The sequence below is a fragment of the Mesocricetus auratus genome, unplaced genomic scaffold (assembly GCF_017639785.1).
Source record: "Mesocricetus auratus isolate SY011 unplaced genomic scaffold, BCM_Maur_2.0 Super-Scaffold_100033, whole genome shotgun sequence".
NCBI classification, from domain to species: domain Eukaryota; kingdom Metazoa; phylum Chordata; class Mammalia; order Rodentia; family Cricetidae; genus Mesocricetus; species Mesocricetus auratus.
Genome location: NW_024429213.1, coordinates 3,809,655 through 3,817,378, shown reverse-complemented (window position 1 = coordinate 3,817,378; position 7,724 = coordinate 3,809,655). Strand labels below are relative to the sequence as shown.

Below are 7,724 nucleotides of genomic sequence, written 5' to 3'. Positions count from 1 at the left end.
CCCCATGGAGGAGCTCGAATGGTGTGAGTTTAAATTTCCCTGGGGTGTTCCGTACTCGGAACAAGGCGAAGGGCAGGAGGGCTGTCCAGTCCTTTCCACCGATCTCTAAAGTTAATTTAGTCAAGGTCTCTGTTAATGTTCTATTTATTCTTTCTAGCTGTCTTGAGCTCTGGGGTCTATAAGCACAATGTAATTTCCAATTAATCCCCAGTTGGGTGGCCAGTCCCTGACTTACCTGGGCAACGAAGGCAGGCCATTGTCTGATCCAATTACTTTAGGGATGCCGAATCGTGGGAAAATCTCCTCCAGTATCTTCTTTGCTACCACATTGGCTCTACCCATCCTGAGAAGGTATCCATGAAACTAATAAATATTTGTTACCATATTTTGCTGGTTTAACTTCTGTGAAATTGATCTCCCAGTATGCTCCTGGCCTGTCTCCCTGGAGGCGTTTGCTGGGGGGCACCTAGGTGATGTCCAGCAATGGTTAAGACACAGGCCTTGCAATTCTGAACTACTTTTTGAGCAATGTCTGAGAGGCCCATGACATGATAGTCAGAGTAATGTATGATGTCCTTTAGCTTCTTTGTCCCTAGATGAGTTAGTTGATGTAAATTGGTGACATAATGTCGTCCCTCCTCTTGGGGTAGTACGGATTTGCCATCTTCTGTCTCAGCTACTCCATGGCGGGAGTAGCCATGCACAATTGTTAGTTTCTCCATCTGCTTATGATCTTTAGGAGTATACCTGAAGCTAGTTTCTCTAATGTCATAATAGTCTTTAGGTTCCTTAGTTATTTGTTCAGCTTCGAGGATCATAGCTCATAGCTCCTTGAGCCACCTGCTTGGCAGCCATGTCAGCCATTTGATTTCCCTCGGCTATGATGTCTTGGCCCTTTTGGTGGCCGGGGCAATGTATAATGGGCAGTTTCTTTGGCAAATGTATGGCCTCTAACAGGTTCAAGATTTCTTCTTTATTTTTAATGTCCTTTCCAGCCGATGTGAGTAACCCCCTCTGTTTATAAATTGCCCCATGTATGTGAGCGGTGGTGAAAGCGTACCTGCTGTCCGTGTAGATGTTGATAGCCTTTTCTTCTGCCAGCTGCAAGGCTTGTGTGAGTGCAATCAGCTCAGCTTTTTGGGCCGATGTTCCCTCGGGTAAGCTGCTGGCCCAGATGGTCGTCTTCCCGTCTACTACCGCAGCCCCAGCTTTCTGTTTACCTTCAACCACGAAGCTGCTACCGTCTGTGTACCAATTAGGGCACCCTGGCCATGGCTGATCAGTGAGATCTTTCCTGGTTCTGGTTTCTTCTGCCAAGATGTCCATACATTGGTGTACCGGTAATGAGTAGTCTGTCTCTGGCAGCAAGGAGGCAGGGTTCAGGATAGCCGGGGGTGCAAACAGCACTCTCTCAGTTAACAAGAGGCTCTGATAGTGAGCCATGCAGGTGTTGGTCATCCAGCAGTCAGGTGGTTGTCTGATGATGCTTTCCAGGGCATGTGGGGCTACCACTACAGTCTGTTGACCTGAATGGAGCCAAATCTCGATGGAGGGCTTCGTCGATGAGAGTAGGGGAGTTTTTGAATCCCTGAGGCAGACATGTCCAAGTCAGCTGTCCAGCCTGTCCCCGACTGGGTCTCTCCATTCAAAATCAAAGATCGCCTGGCTTGTAGGATGTAGTCTCAGGCAAAAAACAAAAACAAACAAACAAAAAAAACGAGTCTTTCAAGTCCAGAACCGTGTACCATCGTCTGTCAGGAAGGGGAGAACTGAGCAGGTTGTAAGGGTTAGGGACAGTAGGATGGATATCTTGTACCCTTTAGTTAACTTCTCTTAGATCTTGTACTGGCCGGTAATCATTGGTGCCTGGCTTCCTAACTGGCAGCAACGGAGTGTTCCAGGGAGACTGGCAAGGAACCAGAATACCTAGTTGCAGGAGTCTTTGGATGTGAGGTCTGATGCCCTCTCGGTCTTCCTTGCTCTTAGGGTATTGTCGTACCCCAGTGGGGGTTGCATCAGTCTTTAGGCTTACCACGATGGGGGGCACCCGTTTGGCCTCTGCCATGGCCCCCATCTCTGCCCATGCTCTGGGGAACCTCTCTAGCAATGTTCCCCCCAGTGTCTTGTCTGGTGGGACTGGGGGGCTCATGTAATCTATATTCTTCCTCCAGTTTTAAGGCCAAGATCATCATAGAAGTGGGAGTCTGCTAATTGACTATGGTTCCTTACAAGGAAACGCTTATTTGGGCTTTTAGCTTAGACAGCAAATCGCTCCCCAATAGTGGCGTGGGGCACTCAGGGATGAAGACAAAGGAGTGAGTTACTTGACCTTTTCCCAGATCAACCTTCCTGTCAGTGGTCCAAGAACATGGTTTCTGGCCAGTGGCCCCAATTACTATGGTTTTCTTAATCTTTTCTTTCTTTAAAACTGATAATTATGTTCCGGTGTCAACAGTTAGGGTTACCCTAGTTCGGGGAGGGGGCCCGAGCCCCGTCTCCCCTAATCATCTTCCTCTAAGGTGAGGACCTTGGGTGTCTTGTGTTTCTTCTTGGGGCAGTCCCTTGCCCAATTTCCCTTTTCTTTCCAATAAGCACATTGATCCTTATTTAAAGGCTGCCAAGGGGGTCCTTCAGGGTTCCGAGGTCTCCGTGGCCCTTCATTTCCCAGGTACCCTGTCTGCCTAGTTCCTTCTTCCTTCCTATGATCTTCCCTGTTGCCTACTACTGCAGCCAAAATCCTAGTTAAATTTCTTTCTTGCCTTCTATCTCATCTATCCTGTCTCTCCTCAGGTTCCTTCTTTTCTCTTTCTCTTCTTTCTTCCTCAGTCTCTCTCTTATGGTACACTTTCTCTGCTTCCTTAACTAGGTCTTGCAAAGATAATGTTTGCAGACCTTCCAGGTGCTGTAACCTTCTCCTAATATCAGAGGCAGACTGTCCAATAAAAGCCATAGCAACTGCTGCTTGCTGACTCTCAGAAGTAGGATCAAAGGGAGTATAACACCTGTAAGCCTCTAAGAGATGTTCTAAACACAGATGGGGGTTCCTTCTCCTCTTGTAGAACTTCCCTTACCTTGGCCAAATTAGTGGGACGCCTGCCGGCTCCCTTGAGACCTGCCAACAGAGCCTGGTGATAGACCGTCAGCCGCTCCCTACCTTCAGCTGTGTTGTAGTCCCAAATAGGACGATTTAAGGGGAAGCCTGCATCTATTTCATTCTGAAGTTGAGTTGGTTGACCATTGATTCCAGGCACATCCTTCCGCGCCTCCAAAAGTATTCTCTCTCCTCGGTGGTGAAAAGAACCTGCAAAAGCTGTTGACAATCATCCCAAGTAGGCTGGTGAGAGAACATGAGGGACTCCATCAGACCTGTAAGGCTTGAGGGATTTTCTGAAAAAGGGGCATGGTTATATTTCCAATTATAGAGGTCGGCTGAAGAGAAGGGCCAATACGGAAGTAATTGCAGCTGGTCAGGGTTCACCGGTGGGGGGCTGTATATACGCAGAGGCAATGCTGTAGTTGAATCTGGACCCTCAGGACTCGGTGCATCTGCTCCTGGTCCTGGCAGCTGGTCCTTCTGCTGGTCCTCCAAAGTCACCCTGTTGAAGATTCTAAAGGGGTATCGGGAGGGGATAACGGGGTGGGATACTAGGCCATTTTGGAGGCTTCTCAATTTCGGGATATATCTTAGGAGGAGCCGAGGATTGAGAAGATTGAGTCGTATTTGGCGGTTTAGACTCCGCCATTTCTGCTTTCATTTTTTTCCTCCGTGTTGCGGAGTGCCAGGACTCGGGAGCCTGGCTTACTTTTCTGGGTCCAAGGTTTTAACCAGGATGGAGGATCTTGCACCAGATCTTCCCAGACACAAATATAAGGTCCTTGGTCAGGGTGAGGCCCTGGTCTCTTCTGAAAAACCATATTACTAATGGCAGAAATCACAGTAAGGTCAAGTGTGCCCTCTGGAGGCCAACCAACATTGTACGTTGGCCATTCTGAAGAATAAATAGTTCTCCAAGGTCCCTTCTTAACTTCTATAGACAGGTTGCATGCCCTAGTTGTAATTTCCGTCCAGTGGTCGAGAGTTTGACCAAGAGGAGTACTGACAGTCTGTCACATCATCCATGTCACACAAAAGAAGACAAACAGAACACACAAAAAGTCAGAGAAAGCTGAAACCAGAGCCCGCCTCTTGCGGAACTTTCAACACCAGGAAACAGAATCAGATGGCCGAGGGGACGCAAAGTCTCTTCTCGGCACCCAGACGGGAAATCTCTGGGCATCCCCGGACTTCCCTCAGTCCTCCTGGGACGTCTCCCAAGGCAATATGTGTGCCAATAACTCTCCCCTCAATCCCGGAAAAGGGAGATGGTTCTCTCATGAGCGCGGATGACTACAAACCAAAAGCAGACAAAGACATAGACAAAGACAGAATCTTACCTCCAAGAGGGGTCCCCAAGAATTTGGGTGGTCGCAAATCCCAGAAGAGCTCCCAACTGAAAGACCCCCAGAGTGGGGAGACCCTCACTCAAGTCTCAGGATAAGCCGACACCCCAATAATTCAAGAGAGACCATTCTTGCTGCAAGCACAGGAGGTTTATTCAGGGAACCAGTGCACTGGGGCTGAGCTCATTACCCTCGCAGGGGCAGAGGAGATTGACCCCTAGTAGCTGCAGTCGGGGTTTTTTTAAAGGGAAAAACCGAATCGGGGATTAGGCAAACATCATAAAGGATGAGAAGTTAAATGATAGCTTATGTCTTAACAGGAAAGTTATCTCAAGCAAGCATTCTTTGGGCATTGTACAGTTAAACATTATGCAGTAATGTGGTGATCTAGTTCCTGCATCAGGGAGGGTTATCTTTTAAGTTTATCTTGAGGTCTCCAGTTTCTCAGGAGAGGGCAGTAGAGCAAGTCACTCTGTGATGGGCTAATCACTAGGGGTCTAAAAATGTTCAGTTGGGATCTCTCAGTGACACACACTTTTAATTCCAGAACTTATGAAACAGAGGCAGGTAGATCTCTGAGTTTGAGGCAAACCTGATCTACAGAGTAAGTTCCAGGACAGCCAGCCAAATAGAGAAACTGTCTACAAACAAACAAATAAATATCCTCCCAAACAAACAAAAAAAACCATTTGTTTGGAGGCATTAACTATATTGTTAGCAGGAAGTATAGTTTACCTTATAGGCTTGCACAACACTACTCACTTTGGAAAGACAACAACCGAATGAAAATGAGGGCATGACTGTTTCAAGGTATGGTTGAGGAGAAGGATTTTACTGTAGATAGGAGAAAGAGTGCAGTCAGAGGCTTCTGGAGGGGTCAAGACTCAATTGGGACTTGATAAAGGAGAGAGAGAGAAGACGAAGAGAGACCCAAGGATTGAGCCAAGAGAATGCATGGCCAAAAGGGCAGGGCTATATAGGAATGAGAAGCTGGGGGAAGGGAAATGAACTCTGGGCTGGAGAGGTTTAGGACTGGGAATGGGTGAGAAGAGCAAAGGGTAGCTGCAGTGAGTCTGGTGGCCAGTGTGCTCTTTGGTATGCTAATAGGCACAACAGGTAGCCATTTGTCCTGGGCTTCTTTGGTAATAGACAACAATCATATGCCTTGATCACATTAGATTTTGCTTTAAAATCACTGATTTCTTCAAGATTGTGATGGCTATTCTTGGCTGTCAACTTGACTACACCTAGAATTAACTGAACCCTGAAAATGGAGAGCACAACTGTGACAAATATTTGCTTAATTTAAAATAGGAAGATTGACTCTAATCCAGATCTTTTCTTGAGGTGAGATGACGTGCCTTTAATCCAGATCTTTTAAACTGGGAAGACCCCACCCCTCTACTCTGGGTCACAGCCTCTGCTGGAAGCCTATCCTTTCCTTGCTAGCAAGTCCACTCCTTTACTGGCATTAGAGCCTACTTCTTTGGGATTCTGGTGAATACTGAAGATCAGATGAGACATTCAGCCTTGTGGACTGAGCAACTACTGGATTCCTGGACTTCCGTCCACAATCAGTCATTATTGGGCTAGCTGGACCACAACATACAAATCATTTTAATAAACACACAGAGAGAGAGAGAGAGAGAGAGAGAGAGAGAGAGAGAGAGAGAGAGAGAGAGAGAGAGATTTATCCTTTAAGTACAAGTTCTGTTACTCTAAAGTAGTAGTTCTCAACCTGTGGGTTGTGGCCCATTTTGGGGGGATCAAATGACCCTTTCACAGGGATTGCTTAAAACCATTGGAAAACGCAGGTATTTACATTACAACTCATGACAGCAGCAAAATTACAGTTATGAAGTAGAAATGAAAATAATTTTTTGTTGAATGTCACTGGGTGGCAGCATTAGGAACACTGAGAACTATTCTGGAGTCTAGAGAATCTTGATTAACACAAAGAGTAAAATGAATTTTTTTGGACAACCTTGAATATCTCTAGCTTGTATTCAACAGCAAGGGTCCCAAATCTCTTATTTAGGTAGGAACAGATAATATAGGGCTATAGACATGGGTTATTCTTCAAAGAAAAATGCATAGTACCAATTACTCTAGCTGGTAACAGTGATTTTCAACTTGTGGGTCAATGACTCTTTCACAGGGGTCACATAATCACATATTCTGCCTCTCAGATATTTACATTATAATTCATAACAGTAACAAATTTATAGTCATGAAGTAGCAACAAAAATAATTTCATGGTGGGGGTCACCACAATGAAGGGTCGGTCACAGCATTAGGAAGGTTGAAAACCACTGCCCTAGAAAAATTAAGTTCACTTCAAACATTGTATTTTATTTGAATCAAGTTTACTGGTTTTAAAAGATGATAATAAATCCCACTCATTCCCTTTTAACTACAGACAGCTCCAGGACAAACACCCCTCCCCCTTTTAAACAGACCAGGAAGGTGACAGTACTTTTGGTGGGTGAGAAGTTTCCAGGCAATTGATCCTTTGCTGCTGAGGTAATTTTCTCTCTATTCAACCTCCGTGGGAGGCAGCAGAATGACTCTGTTGACTCCCACAGACTAGGAACATTTTCATGAAAAAGAACATGATTTTGCATTTGATTCCCTTGTAGGAAGATTACAAAGAAGGGCTTTTTAAATTGGCATGTTTTTCAAGTCGGAGCCCAGCAGGTCAAGGCGGCTGAGATTTCATCTGTGACACTGGTCATTGTTTGTGAGTGACAGTGGGGCATTTTCTACAAAGTCAGTGGGAAGCAGCACAAAAGCAGCCTTGGGGGCTGGGAGGCAGTGGGAAGGACAGGTGGAGCAGAGTGGTGCTGGGGTGAGGAGGAAAAACCAAAGTGAGGCCAGAGGACTGCTTGTTCTCATTGTGGTGTGCATAATACCGCGAAGCTATTGTCCAGCAGACTGAATTTCAAAGACACAGGCTATTTTGTCCGCAGTATTGTTGACTAGGAGTGAATTACCTATTGAACAGCAGGAAAAACAATATTCACACTCTTTATAATGAAGTTCGTGGGTCATATCCTGCAGAGAAACTATAGAGCACAGTTGGAGCCTTCCATTTGCTTCCCTGTGAAGGCTTACCAAGTATGGCTTTTACCAGAGCCATCCCACCCCACAGTAATTTGTGAAAATGCCACATGATTGTGATCAGAATCTGGTTTTTTCCTCAACTACTACTAATAATAGCAAAAGTTTTCTTTGGAGTCTTTTTTTCTTAGCAATGCCCAAAGCTTGCTTGTTAGGAAGCATCA

The 7,724-nt window shown here is 45.8% G+C and overlaps 1 pseudogene; it reads right to left on the bottom strand.

The window, feature by feature from the left end:
• Positions 1–2,225: 2,225 nt before the first annotated feature.
• LOC106022487 lies at positions 2,226–4,113 on the bottom strand (annotated as a pseudogene).
• Positions 4,114–7,724: the final 3,611 nt, after the last annotated feature.